General features: G+C 46.0%; 2 protein-coding genes across 4 annotated transcripts in view; both read right to left on the bottom strand.

Annotated features, from left to right (window-relative positions):
* The window catches only part of LOC146860776 (cell surface hyaluronidase-like), a 665,184-nt gene that overhangs the window by 118,613 nt on the left and 528,885 nt on the right, over positions 1-17,686 (bottom strand). The window lies entirely within an intron of this gene.
* The window catches only part of CEMIP (cell migration inducing hyaluronidase 1), a 908,751-nt gene that overhangs the window by 528,265 nt on the left and 362,800 nt on the right, over positions 1-17,686 (bottom strand). The window lies entirely within an intron of this gene.

Here is a 17,686-nt window from a genome sequence, read left to right as displayed (position 1 = left end):
CCGGACATTAAATGGTATTACTGGGCCTCCCAGCTAGCTGCGATTAATCATGGCCTTTACGGGCCCGCCCTGAACCCGGCATTTGAAATGGACAAGATGCTCCTGCCCAGTGGCGACTACAATCGGGCGCTCTACTCTGGCGCGCCCGACTCCCGTTTGACGGGACCGACGCGTGTCATGGTGCGTGTCTGGCACGCGGCTAATGCAGCGATGGGGTGGAAGGACCGTTTGACCCGGGCGACACCGCTATATGCGTCTGAGAGGTTGGGTTCCCTGTGGACATCGAAGGGCTTCGAGAAGTGGGACACGATCGGAATCAGCACAGTGGGAGACCTCTGGACAAGGGGTGGATTCAAAACTTTTGAGACGCTGCGGACGGAATTTCAGCTGCAAGGCAGTGAGTACTTTCGGTACTTACAAGTCCGCCACGCGCTGGGCTCCGTCTTCCCTGATGTCGCGTCCATTCCGGAGTCTTCCCCCCTGGAGGACAGAGTGCTGGATGGCCATGTGCCAGACAGCACGATCTCCCTTATATATAAAAAACTGATCAACGACAGATCGTGCCTGCTGACTAGTCTCCGCGAGGCCTGGGTTGCCGACGGGCTGGAACTGGACGACGAGGACTGGATTTCCGCGGTGGCCTCTCCGAAGGAGGTGGCCATCCCGGCTCGCCTTCGCTTCGTCCAGCTTAAGATCCTCCACCGGGTTTACGTGACGGGGCCAAGGCTTCTACGTATGGGCTTTGTTGGTGACGGATTGTGTAAGCGTGGCTGTGGTGCCTTGGCAACTTTCATGCATATTCTGTGGGAATGCCCACAGGTGGAGCGATTCTGGCGTGGTGTGCATGAGGTCCTGCGTGTGGTGACGCGTGTTGTGCTGTTGCCGGAAGCGAGGAGATGCTTGCTGAATGTGTGGGAACCAAATGACTATTCGGTCCCGCAGACGCGGTGGGTGACTCTGGGATACATGATAGCTAAGCGCGACATTGCTCAATTGTGGGGATCCCGGTGGCCCCCAGCGGTGTTGGCCTGGAAAGAACATATGGATTGGTGTATGTTTCGTGAAAAGGTAGTGTATGTGGCGAGGGGTAAGCCTGGGGCGTGGGTGAAAATCTGGGGCCCCTGGAACGCCTATCGCGGGGGTATTTGTGAGCCGCCACTGCTACCGGCCGCCTCACCAGCTCCGTCCCCCTAGCCGACCCCCTCCCCCAGCCGCGGGCATGTGGTTTTCCTGTCCCTGATTTATTCCCATTCCCCTCTTCAGAGTTTGGCTGCTGGTTGGGATCCCCCACTTAAGGAGCACGTGCCGTCACTTTGGATGGCGGGTTGCCTTGCGGGTGTGGTTTTTTGTGTTGTTCTGCTTTGAAAAAAGGAAACCGTATTGTGGGCTTGGAGTTATGTGGCCTGCGCTATTGATATCTCCTGCTTTACCGATCTGCGCCGCCAAGAGACTCTTACTGTAGGTATGTCATATGCTTCTGCCACTCTAGCGGCCGGCCGGATGGTTGTAGGCCCATACTTGCAACCCTTTTTAACATGTAATAAACGGTTTCAAAAAAAAAAAAAAAAAAAAAATATCTAATAAACACATCATATAAAATGCTGAAAAAAAGAAAAAAAAAAGAGTGCTCTGACAATTGAAAAGATGGTATGTCCCTAGTGTTTTCTTTCATAAATCATAGTGGTATTAGTAGATTGTAGGAACTGTTTAACGTTCGGCAAAGGCTGAACGTTAACCAGCTCAGGCACTTGAAGATTTCCCCATGAGAGCTGAGGAAGGGTTCATTCAGATACTTTTCTAGAAGGTGTGATCAGTGTCACTCAGAGATGTCTCTCTGCACTTAAGAGAAAACAAATTCTCCAGGGGCATTAATTAGGGGTCACCAGGTGTAGCAGCTGCTACCCATGGCTTGAAACTTTGGGTCCAGTGGCTCCGTCTACTTGCTACCCCTGGTCGTGGGCCTCATGAAGGCAGCCACATAAATAGTAAATGAAAAGGGCATTTAGAGCCGAGTTTATTTTCTGAAATCTACACTCCTAGCCTTTTCTTAATCCACTCAGGATGAAATAGGAGGTAGTTGATGGGGGAAGCATGGAACAAGTGGTCAACTAAGTGATGTATGAGTTTACGTCCTATGCCTCTGACATTTGGTGAATTTGCCTTCATACCAGACTTTCTAGTTTCAATATGTTGTAAACTGTTTGGATTTCACCTAAAACAAAATGTTCAGGTGTCTTTCAAAATCAGTTTTGCAACTCCCTTTTTTTCTTTCCTGACATTTTTCCTAGGTCATCCAATTCTGGCCCTCTCTGTTTAGACACAAACTCCTAACGGATTCCTTTTCCATGTCTCGTTCCCTTCTGTTGAAACATCTGGCAAGCGCATGCTGCAAACCATGAGGGAGAAAGAGGGGGGAAGGAATTCGCTGATTATGAAACAAAAGTTTCTAAAAACGTCTCGTTTGGAATCTAAAAACAGCAAGCGGTGATGCCTGAAAGGGTAGATGCTCAACACCAGAGGCTGGAGCGAAGCTCTGACTCGGCAGCCTTGGCGCTCACCGTGTTGTGTAAGTCAGGAGCTCGTGCTCACTCAGGCACGTCAAGTCCCATATCCGTCCTTCATCTGTTTCTTCCTCTCTCTCCACACGTGAATAAACATCTTTGCAACTGTCTCTCGTTACAGCGTGTACGAGTAAACAAACACGTATATATTTTGAATTCATCGGGGAACGTGATGTTCTGTTCTTACCTGTTTTCATCTTCTCCGGCAGCCACGTGACTCGTGGACGGTGCTCCAAACCCATCCTGGCGTACTCTGGTACCCTAAACTCGCGAGGACTCACTAGCGCACCAGCCACCTCTGGCGAAACCCTGGCCCAGGACAGTACTAACACACTGTTCGGAGAAGCACAGCTTGCAACGGGAATCCTGCATGTCCCTAGTTCGGGACAAGTGCCAGGCAGCAATCCTCTGTGTCTGCTGTTTGTGGCACGTGTAGACCTGACAGGAACCACTCAGTGCTTAATTTGTAAAAGAATAAGTGCCGGGGAATCCTCTATGTTTTGAGCGTGGGACACATATGTCTCTGTTTGGAGTCCTCCATGTTCGTGGTTTGAGGCACACGTGGGCATGGCCGAAACCTCTGCATCCGTAATAAGAAACAAAGTTCAGCTTGATGCCAGAGATCCTACATGGTTTTGTCATGGTACACATGTGTCTCTGGAAGGAGTTCTTCCACTCTCCGGTTTGGGTCGCATACGAGAATGATAGGAATCCTTTGTGTTCATCATTTGGCGCCTATTTCAGTGTAGCAGGAAACCACTATGCCCATGGTTTGGGGCATATATGTGAATGGCAGGAATAAGCCCTCAATGTCTGTAGTTTGTAGCACACGTGGGCACGGCAGGAATCTTCTGTGTCCGTGGTTTGGGACATGTGTGTGACAGCAATACTCTATCATTTGAGTGTATGACAAGTCTCTGACTACAGCCTCCCGAGTCCATGGTTTGGAGAACATACCCACATTGCAGTAAGGATTCTTTGTGTCTGTTACTTGAGACATACTAGCATGTGAGTGGCAAGAATCATCTAGGATTTTGACGCATGACCAGGCCCGGGATTTGTTTGTCCAAAGTTGGCAGGGTATGCCCAGATGTAGGTTTCAAGCTAGCTTGGCTGATGAGGGGTGTTAGTCAGAAACCGGTCCCAGGATGCTTGTTTCCGGTCCAGGGAGGACCTGGCCTGGCAGTTCGGGCTGGACTGTTCCCATGAGGCACAGGGTCAAGACTGATTTGCATATGGCTGGGTCCAAACTGGGGTGGCAAATTGAGCTAAAGAAAGATGATGGATTCAACCCAGATCTGTGACTGGTGGTGAGTGTCTGACAAGTTTCAGCACTCTGCCCATCATCTCCTTATATTTGCCCTGAATTCAGGATTTGTCAGCTGAGATGGCTATGACTAAGACTGAGTGGGCTGTGAAAATACACGCTGAAAGTGGGCAAAAATCATAACAATATTTTTTGAGATCTCTAACAAAATCTGCCCAATGTGCAAATATCTAAGAAGAGAAAGTAACACATATTTAGTGATGTTGGATCTAGTCGGCACGTACGATTTGTGGCCATGACAACGACCCATTTGACTTTGAATTACCTTCTAATGGGAGCTTGCATTCTCTATGTTTAGTTGAAGTGGAGTATTGTCACACAGCCTTCTATTCATTTGCAAATGGATGATGCATGAGATAACATCGGCTTTCCTGCTCACCCAATTCACATCTATCCACATAACAGACTAGTCAGAAGGGTTTGTGAGGCCCTGGTGAAAAAATGCTTGCAGGATCTCATTCTTGGTTCTCTGACAAAATGTTTGAGTATCCATTATGTATGTTTCACTTTAATAGATATTGCAGTGTCCCTGGTAAAAAGTTGACAGTATTTAAATACATTTTTACAAAGGGCTAGTGAGTTCTCTTTGGGAACTTTATGAAACACGAAAGACTACTGGAGCTTTTTAAAACAGTGTGGGCAAGTAACATTGCTAAAAAAAATTATATGTTTTGTGGTTATAGGGAAATCACTATCCCCTAAGGAATTTCAGGGAAAACTGATGAATGGCGCATTTTAATGCATACTGGGCCATTAACTTTGATTAAAAGTACCCAAAAAAGTTAAGTAAAGATGTTACATGGACTTTTTGTTTCTTGCTGAGAAGTATTTAAAGAAAAGCCATAGTGCATTTACAGCAGGTGGGACAATAACAGTGATCAGCACTTGATAGGGGTGTGATGAAAAAGCACACATGGGAATTATTTTAAAATTCACGTTTTTATGAGACCTTGGCATATATGAAAGTGGGGATAATCTGGGAGTGATTCAGCCATATTCTGACCAACAATATCTTTTAAGTATTCCCTGACATGTGATTGACACTAACACAACCCTATCAGCCTTTCAGAGACACCATCTGTAAATAGTCCTTACCATTAACCATCAACTGGTATTGTGGCATTTAAGTAGTGCTTTCTGCACCTCTTATTGAGACTCCAGGGCACTTTCTAAGTGGGATTCTAGGTAGGATCCTATATTACAGTGCACACATGTAGGTGGGTATTGGTCCAAGTGTCATCTAAAAAAATGTGTAATGTACCTGTAACTCTCGTTCTCCAGGATTGGTATCTTTCATAGATTCACATACTTGAATCATCTTCAGAACTAAAGAATGTTTAAAGTGGTTGACCCCTGTGTGCTGTTACTAGGAATTCGACTGGTACGTGAAAAACGGCTGTATTCACTTAAGCGGTTATGTCAAACCTCGAATGGATCAATCTTTTATTTTAGGAAACATTCATACGGAACCCACGTAGTTCGCTTTGATCATGATTAATAAAACCGTATGGTAAAGCGTCTTGTTTATTTTCAAGAGAGCGTGCAGTCGTAATAGTTAATCGATCTGAGAGCTCCCGCATCCACTCACTAAGGAGTTCTCAGATCGATTAACTATCACGACTGCATGCGCTCTTGAAAATAAACAAGACGTTTCACCATACGTACGAGGGCCCTCAAGCATCTACTTACTAAGGAGCTCTCAGATCGATTAACTATTACGACTGCACGCTCTCTTGACAGGGGTCAACCAATTGAAACATTCTTTAGTCCTGAAGATGGTCTCATCGATGAAAACCTAGAGACCGAAACGTCGACTTGTACACTTCTTTCCTAAAATTAATCAATTGCGACTGTGAAAAAGTGTACACAATTATAACAGTGAAGGCCAAAATAATTGAATGCTCTCTTCTTGTTTAATTGTAATTGTTTCTTACCAGTACCCTCTACGAAATTTGAAGATAAAATCTACTTGTTTAATATACACCCGTATTTTGTGATTTCTTTTGCTCTCTCCTGCTTCATATTATATACTCTTTGGGATATATTTTTGTATGATTTGTTCAGAAGTAGAAAAATTGCACTAGAAAATAGATCTCCAAAAGAAATTATTCAGCATGTAAACGATAAACCTTGCATCCAACTGTGATTGAGAATAATAAGACTAAGTACTTTAATAAATCTCTTGAAGGCACATTTACCTGTTCATTGATCTTGCCCGAGTCCTCAAGGATAGATTGGGTTGTCCATTATACTCACCATTAGGAAAAAGAGAGCACATCCAGTTTGTTGTTAACCAGACCAGGCAGGCTGGGTACAGAGCAGGTAGGTTGGCCGGCTCCGGTGCACAAAGGTGCTCCTCCCGATCAGGAGCCAACAGCTGGCAGGGGCAAATTCAGGACTGCTGGGCCCCTCTTGAGGTGGGTCTCAGGGGTCTTGATGTCCCTTAGCATCTGCTGGGCTCTGGGACAGCTGGAGTCCCGACTGGACTCTTCGATGTTGGCCTTGGATGCAGGGAATGCGGTACCCATGGGATTGGTACTGCACAGCTCCGGTCGGTCCTGGTGCCTCCACACTCGGTGGGGAGACATATCTGACCTACCAGAGCATCTCTTCCTGGTTGGTTGCTGCACCGGTCGAGCCAGGGAGCTGCAAGTCATCGGACCGGACTCTGTGGGTTCTGTGCCTGCGGTCTGTAGGGGAGTAGCTCCTCTACTCCGAAGGGAATTCTTGGGCAGTTGGTGAAGGCTGGTAGTCCTCTGGGGTTCTTAGAGGCCACACAGCAGTAGGATGAGACAGTTTACCTTGATTGTCGAATCTTGAAGTGGCAGGGAGGTGTTCGCACCCAAATTCCACAGCAGGCGCTCAGTTCTTCGGTTCAGCAGCTCTTCTTTGTCCTCTCTGCCTTTAGGTCCATTGAATCTCTAGTTCAGGGTTGAGAGATGCCACCTAAATACTCAATTTAGGGGCATTAAGGGGAATACTGGGTAGTAGCAAATGGGCTGCCTACCTGTAGAGTGACTATACCCTCTATATGATCACTTCCTGTGGGAAGAGGGCTTAAACCTGACCCTAATATGCTAATTCTCTCCAACAGAAGATGGAGGATTCTGAAAATGTGGTCCACATCAGCTGGCCAGCTTTAGGGGGTGGTCCTAATCTAACTTATTTTACTGTCTGTCTTGCTGCTAAATAGTTTGGCCAGGACAGGGGGTTGGGCACCTCCACAATCTGTTTAGGCCTGGAGTCAGCGGTAGGGCCTTTGAAGTTTTCCCCCTGGAATGTTCATCTTGCTTGATGGAGGAGCGAAGGCTCTCCCCTCAGGAGGTCAGAAACCTGTCTATGGTGGCTGGCTGGTTGAGACAAGCCAGTCAACATACTAGTAGTCTGTAACTCTAAGGTGCCCTCTGTGTGCATTTATTAATAAATCCAGCACTGGCATTAGTGTGGGTTTATTAAGACGATGGATCAGATATACGACGGGATTTTGCATGCGCAAACTGTGCATGAAAAATCCTGTGGGCCATGTACTAACACTATTTTGCGACTCACAAATAATTGCGACTCGCAAAATAGTGTTTAGCGACTCGCAATTAGGAAGAGGCGTTCCAAGGGCGTCCCTTCCTAATTAAGACTCGCAGCCCTATGTCGGAATGTTTTGCGATCCCAATTGCAGTCGCAAAACACTCGTAATGTACCACCCTCTTCAAGAGGGTGGTAATGCAGTCTCAAATGGAAAGGGGTCCCCTTCCCCTTTGCAAATGCAGGGGAAAATATTTTTTAGGGGAAGGCAGTGGTCCCAGGGACAACTACCTGTTCTTAAAAAATCACCCGAAAACGTTTCTTTGTTTTTTTTAAAATGCATACCATTTTCCTTTAAGGAAAACGGGCTGCATTTTAAAAAATACTGCTTTATTTAAAAGCCGTCCCAGACATGGAGGTCTGCTGAGCCCAGCAGGCCACCATACCTGGGAGGGCCTGCCATTCTCAATGGGGTCGCAAATTGCGAGTGCCTCATTAATATTCACGAGGCATGCAATTTGCGGCCCCATTGAGAATCGCATACAGTGTCTCAGACACTATAGTACATTGGAAATTGCGACTCGCAATCATGCGCAAATTGTGAGTCACAATTTCCAATGGTTGGACATCTGGCCCGATGTGTTTGGTATGAACCACCTTGGGCTACAGTGAAGCCATTATGTAGGTGTGGAACTCGTAATGCTGAGTGTCCAGCCCACGTACTCATAATGACGCCCATGTGCACTGGTAATATCTAGGGGGGAACTTAGATATCACCAGGGCATATCCACTCTCACAGATATGCCCTCACATGGGTATAGTGCACCCTGCCCTGGGCTAACTTACCTACGCAGTGCTGGCAGGCATGGCACACAATGATGTGTGCCATGTCAACTCTTCGGTTTTCTCTTCACCAAGACAGGCAGGCTGGAATAGCAGTTTGCATGAGCTTGGTGAGGGGTCCCTTAGGGTGACACAATTTGAGCTGCAGTCCTTAGGGACCTTCTTTAGGTCCAATGACCTAGGTGCCAGGGGTATCATTTACTAGGGACCTACAAGGGATCCCAAATGGTTTGCCAAATGTGGAACAATCGTACAGTTTAGGGAAAGAACACTGGTGATGGAGACCTGGTTGGCAGGAACCATGCACACTTTCAGTTAAAGTTGCACCACATACCTGGCAAAAAGTGGGGGGATGGGTACTGCAAACAAAAAACCTGTTTCCTACAATCGTCCACAGTCGCAAGAATATTTGTACACGTGTTCGGCATTATTCTTGAGGATTAGATCATCAATCAGCTAGACAATGCTGGTGATCGGCAGTTGTTTACATTTAATGGAAGAAGGGAGGCCATGTGTGGGAGAAGAACAATGTGATAAGCAGTGTATATCGGCTCACTTGTTTTCACCATACACCCAAGGTTGGTTTTATTAATTTATAGCATTGCTCCTCTGTGAGCGTGGCTTGCCTCAAGGGGTTAAAAACCCACAGCTGAGTCCATGGATTAATCTAAGCCGTTTTCAGGTTCCACAGGCATGGTATGCTACGCACCACAGACTACTTCTGGTAGAGGTAGGCTTTTCCATCACCTCCAGGGATTTGTTTCTCTGGGATTGTGGTCAAACATAAAAATCTCGAGCACAATCCCTGCCAGGCACAGTGCGCTGCTGGGGTAAATTCAGTTCTTCCTCTGTGAGTTCAGAAAGGGGAATGCTAGAAAACAGGTCGATTAACCATCAGATATTTCCCCAGCAAAATTAGCGATCTAAGAGTTATGCACGCACTCCTTGAACCCTTGGATTCCCCCAAGCAAGATCTGGTTCTGGCCGCACACAATCACCACCACCACCTCGAAACCCCAACCACAATTCCTCTTTAGCCCATTGTGCACAACTGACAGACAAAACCGTCCAATTTTGATAGTTCAGGAGAAATAGTTACTGTTTTGACAAATTTAAAAGAAATTACGAAAGGGGACTTCATGTAAAGTCTGATCAGTCAATACTTTAAGCGGACGTCAACAAGTCACTTTATAAGGTACGTATTTATGAACATATAAACGGAGATGCTCCAGAAGGCTTGTACAAAGAGACGAAGAAGCTAACAGTGTGCACATAACAAGAAACCAGAGCGCACACTGACAACACCACTGTAGACAGAAACGACGCAGACGCGTTTAATCAGCGTTAATGTTTCCAGAGCGATCGTGACATAGCTTGTTAATTTAGAGAAAGGCAGTCAAGTGCGACTGTTGACGCACCCAAGCCGGGATAAAGTCTATCGGGTGACCAGCAAAAGTAAAAACCAATCCCACTCACGTGTAGCAGATGTCTCCCAGCAGACAGAATCATTCTTCCGGGAACCGAAATACTTCAGCTCATACACACCCTGCATATAAACACGGGTGCGACGTCGTCATCTTTCCAGGTTCTTCGCTTCAGACCTGCTCTACCTCTTTGTAAGGAATGTCTGAGGGTCGGATTGGAACAAAAAAAGGCCCCATATCCAAAATAAAAGTTGCCCCCATTTGTGAATTAGATAGCTAAAACAGTGGTCCATGTTTGCAATTTGGGGCAGTTTCGAACTTGTCAAGACACGCTGCAAAAGTGTTTTGCAAGGGCTTGAACTGCATGGATTTCAGCTTACTGCAGGCAATGTTTGTTTTAATATCAGGAAAATCCACAGTAAAAAGGCATTGACAAAGCCAATAGGTTTCACATATGCGAGAGCTATTGACTTGGCAATGTGTTTTAGCCATTATGTACCCCAGTGTAGCTGCTGTTCAGCATGGCTAAACGTTAGTGGCATGGAGTAGATTGGAGCTGGGTAATTCAATTCAATTCAATTCAATTCAACTTTATTCGGTTTCAATGATATAAAACCATATTAGTTATCATCACATAAAATTAGGTAAAAATGACAGTTTTTCCATCACAAATAAAACACATTCTGCAACACTTCATACAAAATCAGTGGTTTAAAATACAAGATTTGTATACCAATAAGCATAGGCCATCAGTTAAAAACCATGCCAACAGGGTTGCACCGTCCCAGACCTTTAATTGAATTTAAAAACAGAGCTTAAACCCTAACATATGCTAATATTATACAAGACAGGCCCTAGATTTTACCACAGATTTCAGGTATCCAAGAACAAAAAAGATGCACTCATCCTTCAGCAATTGTAAATACAGGAGAGCTGGGCGAACCTGTTTAAAATCCATCCTCTTCAAGATCGGCACAATAAAAGCTTTCGGAGGACCTCATAAAATCTACAGAATAATACAAAGTGTAGCAAATCCTGTGGAGACTCTCCGTCGCAGCCACAGGGTGCTAACACTTGTCCTCTACTGCTCCACCTTAGTATGGCTAGCAGGAGGTGAAAGAGATCCAGTTTAAAGCTGGTCAATAAAAAACGTTCATAAATAGTTGAAGCCCCCAGGAGATAAGGCTCAGTTAATAATGTTGTCTTTAAAATGATAAGTTCACGTACACTAGCTTTACGCAAGTACAGCTATTCCCTCTCCAGTTTTATGAGATTGCCAAAGGACTCCCCTATTATCCCCATATCCTGTTTAGTTATTAAATCAGGGTTAGTGTACAGTTCGCCTCGGCCTAACCTTTCAAAGCTGCCCTTGATATATCTGAACCATGGAACTTTGAGGGTGTGGTCGAGGATCATACACTCTTTTAAAATCATGTGACTCAGGGTTAGTTCCTTATTCAACCAAGTGTTTAACAAAACGTTAAGGGACAGAGAGCCAAAATATCATTTAGAAAAAGCACCCCCAGTTCTTCTTGTACCACCATGTTAGATGTGCCACGGGGAACACCCAATAAGCGTTTCAGAAAACTATTCCCGACTACCTGAAGGTCATCTGTGGAAACATGCCCCCAAATTTCGCTTCCGTAGGAAGCTATTGCTGCACTCTTCACTTGATAAATCTTCAACAGGGCTGCAATGGGTCTCTTTCCTATCTTAGATGCAAAGTAAAAAATGGCCACGTTCACCCACATCAAATCCCTCTTCTTTCTTTGTTTTAATGGGCCCCAATTTCCAAACGCATCTAGGGCGACCCCCAAGTATGAGAAGACATCTGTGCGTGGTAGCTTGGCCAGGCCAACCCTGAATTGAAACCATTTTTTGGAGCATCTCGCCACTTGCATGACATAAGATTTAGAGTCATTGATCGATAAGTCCCGATCCGCCATAAAAGTGGAAAAGCATCAAAAGGGCTTTATCTATGTCGTTGATGTATAAATTAAACAGAAAAGGGGCCAAGATACACCCTTGACAGACGCCTCTTTTGATATCAAAATCACAAGACACACGTAGGTCTTGCGAGAATCTGACGTTGGTCTTGGTTGCGCGATGCAGGTCTTCTAGAAAATGAACGATGTTACTATCTACCCCTATGTCTTTCATGGACTGCCACAGCTTGGTCCTATTTACGCGATCAAACGCAGAAGATAAGTCCATGAAGGCTAAATAGATGGTACCAGGGCGTGCAACCGTATACTTGCTAAGGATTATGGTAAGGTTAAGGCACTGGGCAACGGTAGACCGGCCAGGGCGGAACCCCTATTGGACATTAGATAAAATATCATGTTCCTCTGCCCAACTGGTCAATCTATCTAAAAGCACACGGCCCACCAGCTTAACCACCAAATTCAACAACGATATCGGTCTGTAACAATGTGTGTTATCACAGTCCCCCTTCTTGAAGACTGGCACGATAGTCGAAGTGGCCCAGGACTTGGGGCAACCCGTCATTGCCGCCGCGTTAATTACGGCGGTAAGTACCGGGCCCAGAAGGAGGGATCAGATTTTAAAAGATCTGGGGGGATACCGTCAGGACCCGGGGCTTTGTTACTTTTCAGCCCAGCGATGCCTCCCTCAATCTCTCCCAATCCAAAAATCAATTTTGTGGAGACTACTTCTCGGCCTGACTCACTGGTCAACTTGGGGGGGCTTTCAAACATCGCTTTAAAGTGCAACACCCAGTCATCCTCTGTAAAGTGTGCGCATATGGCACTACCTTCAGCATGCTCAAGGTAGGGGCTGTTGATGATACTCCAAAATCTAGAGCTATTCTTCAGGGTACTAGCCTCAATCAGCTCCCTCCAGGCCTCCTCCTTTAGGGTAGACTTGCGTTTAGCCAATTTAATCTTGTAATCTTTACGGCAAGCTTTGACTAGGTTCTGGTTTCTTGGGCTCCTATTAAGAGCTTCCCACAACATTCTTGCCGCCTTCGAGCAGGAAGAATCAAACCACCTGGGGGTGGGGGAGACTATTTTGCGGGCCGGGGCTCTTAAAAGGTCACTTACTCTGGCGGAGTTAATGTTGAAGGCACTAATGATCCCCCCTGGTGATGTATGCGGCGAGATACATATGGCCAGTTCGCTGGCACATTTTTCTGTGACTGATTTATAAAAGGCGTGTGGAGAAATCTGTGTCCTTTTAAGCCTTCGTTTACCATCTGTTGGTCTTATTGACCCCTTTTCCACAGTTCCCCTTATACATGACATTAATGGTCCTCGCAATTCAACACACAGGGGGTTATGATCGCTATAAGCGCTTTCATGTATAGAAAAAATACGAAATGAATATTGCAAGAATGATGAGATTAACATAAAATCAATAATTGTACCACACCCTCTTACTTTAAAGGAAAAGACTGCCTTGCTACTGGGGTCACCTAGTGACAAAAGGGATATTAAATCAAATTCATGTAGGAGGTTATTCATAGCATCCCCCTGGGTAGAATGCTCAAAATGCGACCCCCTTACACGAGGGCAACCTAGTTCCCCCAATCTAGTAGCCATGGGGTCACCACAGAAATGTATATTAAAGTCTCCTGTAATCATGAGGTTTTCGAGTTCAGTTATACAATGGTGCCTTATAAAAGAACCCAAAAGACTGATGTTACACCCACCGTTCATACTTGAAACTGAGTTACAAAAGTTAATAAGGCCTAGTTTTCTAGAACCCTTTCTTAAAACCAAATATTGTATACAAGGGCTTTGTGAAGGTAAAACCTGTATCTGGCAATCCACAGCGACAGAAATAAAAATAACTAGACCACCCTTTGATCTACCAGCCGTTGAGAGGAGGCCGGAACAAAGAAAGACTTATAGCTATCCAAAAATAAACTGCAATCTACTAGCCATGTTTCCTGTAAACAAATCACTAGAAATTGTTTCATAAATGCTATCCACATTGGGTCGGAGAACTTTTAACCAGGCCTGCGACGTTCCAGGTTAAAACATTAGTATCATGTCCACACAAACACTCCTGGTTTTGCACTGGAGAGTCCCGCCGAGCTATAGGATTTACCGAGTCCGTTGATGGGGAGCTACCAAGTCAATCACATGTATCCAATCTAGACAAAGGGGTGAATCTATTTGACAGCTCCAGGGACGATAGACCAAAGCCCTGCCGGCATGGAGGCATCTCATCAGAGTATGCTGTTCTAGCAAACAGATTCGGATGAACATTCCTGGTGGATAGTATTCTCTGCGACGGGACAACAGATGGAGCTGTGTCAACAGGATTCATTTGTATACTCCCTGCAAAGTCAGGTTTATAAAAAAACCAGAGTGGCAGGGCTACGATGGCCGACTCGGAGTGCGAAGGATCAGAATGTGACCTTGAAAATAGAATCCTTTCTGCTAGATGTGGCCTGTTAAAATTTACGATAATACAGTCCCCCGATAGTGATTTGTAAGAATTACCAATCCAACTCACTCTTCGCACCATGATAATGTTTTTTCCACCCTAGTTCCCTGATGTGCATTATAAGATAGCCAATGTAAGACTTTGTTCTTCAGCTGGGAAACGTCCTCCTTCCTGCCCCTATGAGGGTTGGCACATTCCCCAGTACCACAACATATGGAGTAGATTCCGCGGGCAGGTGTATTACAGGTAGATCTTGGGAATGAGCTTCCCCTCCCCGCTGTAGCCGAGCCCTTGTTGGATGAGTCTCTGCCTGAGACTGGAGCTGTGGCTGCAGATACAGACTGCTGCTAGGGTGATGGGATCCACTCTGCATCAGCAGTCGATGACTTTCAATATCTTGTCTGCCCTGTCGTTGTAATTGACCCCTGTCGAAATTTTGTGAGCAGTCCAGGTTAGGGGGGTCTGGTAGAGAGCTTTGTACAGGTTGGACGACTGAGCCTCCAGTCGGTGCTATTGGAGGAGAGCATTGAAGATCCAATAAGTTCTTTTCAATGGCTGCCAAATGTTGGAATATCTGGACCAGCTTTGAGTCCAGCAGGTTCTCCATTGTTACCTTCATAGATTCCAGAACACCCATCATGTCGGACTTGGACAGCGTAGATGTAACAGTGGTTGGGACTTTGGGTGGCTGATTGAGTTTTAGCCTTTTGGCTTTACCCACAGATGGTTGGGATTACCTTTTGGTACCTGTCCCTGCCCCTGTACCTCCCAGCTCAGTCAGGGGAATGTTCCCTTGCATGGGTGCATCTGGTCGTGACGCGGGCATGCTAAGAGTAGATACCACCCCTGCTTGATTTGATTTAGCTTCAGTGCCCCCATAGTTATCGATAATGATGGCCGGAGAGAGAGGTCGCCGTTGGACTGATGAATGAAGGTTGCCCCCACTGCCATCATGCGTTCCTGTGATGTTTAAGTGATTAGATGTATCGTTATCCGTGCTGGTCAATAGCATGGGTGAATCTGTATGCGTGGTAGATGAAGCAGTAACCTGTGACCTAGAGAGGCGACGGTTAACCAGCTCAATCTCCTTGTCCAGGACGGCTGTGGCACACTGAAGAAACAAATCCGTGGTCGTTACTGGGACAATAGTGCCAGCTGCGGCCCTTCTGGATACTAGTGTCGCTTTGCGTCTGACCATAGTGATTTTGATGTTGGCGGTTTCAACAGTTGTCTGGCGCTAGATAATACTGTCACTCGTATGAAATTGTTGAGTGTTAAGGCCTAGATTAGCGGTATAACAGGAAGCAACTTTGTGGTACCCCAGGCGCAAAGGCAGGGAAACATTCATTGACCAGCAATCCTAGGAGTAACGTAATTGATTAGAAGCAGGCCAGGCGCCTTCCTACCTTCGCCTTGATCGCTGAAGCTATTACTGGAGAGCCTGTAGCTGTCAGGGGCAATCAGCGGTGCTCCTCTGGGTGTATAAAAAATATATCTGGTAAAAGACCTAGAGGATGGGCCAGCCCAGCCTCTTCTGGGCTAAAATGGGTGCAGATAGGCCCGGGCTTAGCCCGGGCACCGCCCGGGCACGGCCGTATGCGTCCCGCGCTGCGGGAGCCCTGGCCGATATTTGAACTCAACGTTGGCGGCGTACGCGCTGAGAGGACTGCAGGGAGATGTAGTTTCGCCGCCCTCACGGCGATCTGTGGTATCGGGCAAAACCGCTGTGGCAATCTGCTGAAAATGGGCAACAGGAAAGTCAGGAAAATAAGTTCAAAGGCTTCCGCGCCGTGGGAACCCTGGCTGCTATTTGAGTGCCTCCTGGCGCTCTCCTCAACGTTGGCAGCGTGCGCACCGCGTGGACTGCAAGGAGATGTAGTTTTGCCTCCCTCACGGCGATCCGCTGTACCGGGCAAAACCGCTGTGGCAATCCGCTTAAAATGGGCAACAGGAAAGTCAGGAAAGTAAGTTCAAAGACTTGATTGGGGTAGAGTAGAGAGGGGTGGATGGGGGAGACTGGGGTAGATTGGAGTGGCGTGAAGTGGGGTAGATTGGAGTAGACTGGAGTAGGGTTGATTGAAGTGGGGGAGCTGGATAGATTAGAGTGGTAGATTGAAATGGGGTAGATTGAATTGGAGTAAATTGGGGTGGAATTGGGTAGACTGGGGTGGCGTGGGGTAGGCTGGAGGGGTAGATAGGAGTAGGATAGTTCGGAGTAGACAGAGGTAGATTAAAGTAGTGTAAAGTGGAGTGGGGTAGATTAAAGTGGGGGTAGATTAGGTGGATTATAGTAGGGTAGAATGGAATGCATTGGGGTAGATGGGGTAGTTTGGAATTGGGTAGATTGGGGTAGAGTGGAGTAGATTGGGAGAGGGGTAGATTGGAGTGGTGTGGGACAGATTGGGAATAGGCTTGGTAGACTGGAATGGGTTGGAGTGGGGTAGACTGGAGTGGCGTAGAGTAGAGTAGATTGGAATGGAGTAGACATGGGTAGATTGGATTGGGGTAGATTGGAGTGGGGGAGTGGAGTAGATTGAATTGGGTAAATTGGGGTGATGTAGAGTGGAGTGGAGTAGATTGGAGTGGGGACATGGCTTATAGAAAAAAAGCATTATGATGTGGTCAACACTGGCTGCCCCATTTCACTTTTTATTTTTACTTTAAGCCATGTTTTACAATATCTCGCGCTGCTGTACAACATTTAGAAAAAAACATTGACAAAGCCAATACATTTTGCATAGGCAGGAAAAATATGTTTTGCCAATGCTTGTTTCAAGTTGATACTGAGACCAGTGTAAATTAATGTAAATTAATGTAACTCACTTCTATTTATTCTTCAACATATCAAATTACATAGTTAAAGGTCAATTTTAATGTTAATCACCATCTTTTTCAACATTTTAGACAAAAAGCTCTTTGTATGTTTCCTTAAAGACCATCTTCACCTGAGTGCAGGTTTTTGGAATTCTTTTCAGATGGCCAGGTGCACATTCATTACCCTCACATACTCCACCAAAGTCCATGATATTCTGCACAGACAAAAAAGTTACTTGCCTTGTCTGGTCGAGACTCCATCAAGCCGCAGATTCCTTACCTTAGAATTATGAGCCAGAGTCTCTACCAGATAAGGCGTTACTGAAGGTATCTCATAGAGATTTCTAGCTGCAGCGTCCTTACCTTAGAATACCTTACCTCAGAAAACCTTACCCAAGCAACACCTCCCGCGGGTAGGTCTACAAGGAATATTTAAACTAAAAAGTCAGGGCAAGGATCATATGCCTACATAAAAGTTTTCGAGCGATCAAAGAAGGGTGCTGTCTTGTAAAAAATCAAATTCAGAATTTGCTATAGACTTGGTGTTCCAGGAATAATATTTTCAACTGTAGCCACCCATGCAAGAGAGTGGGCACAGGGAAATTATTAGATTGAGCACTCATAGGAAGCATGGGTAAGAGGAGGAGGAAGCTTTAGTGGTAAGAAGAAACTCCTTCCATAAGGCTATGTGGAGCCGGCTGATAGGAGTAAGGGGGCATGACCTGTGTACTGTGCACAGGTGGAGACTGTGACACACCACATGATTCTGGTATGGTGCCCACTCC

This window comes from Triturus cristatus, chromosome 3_1, assembly GCF_964204655.1.
Source record: "Triturus cristatus chromosome 3_1, aTriCri1.1, whole genome shotgun sequence".
In the NCBI taxonomy this organism is placed as follows: domain Eukaryota; kingdom Metazoa; phylum Chordata; class Amphibia; order Caudata; family Salamandridae; genus Triturus; species Triturus cristatus.
Note: the sequence above shows the minus strand (reverse complement) of the source record. Positions and strands in the feature narration are given on the sequence as shown.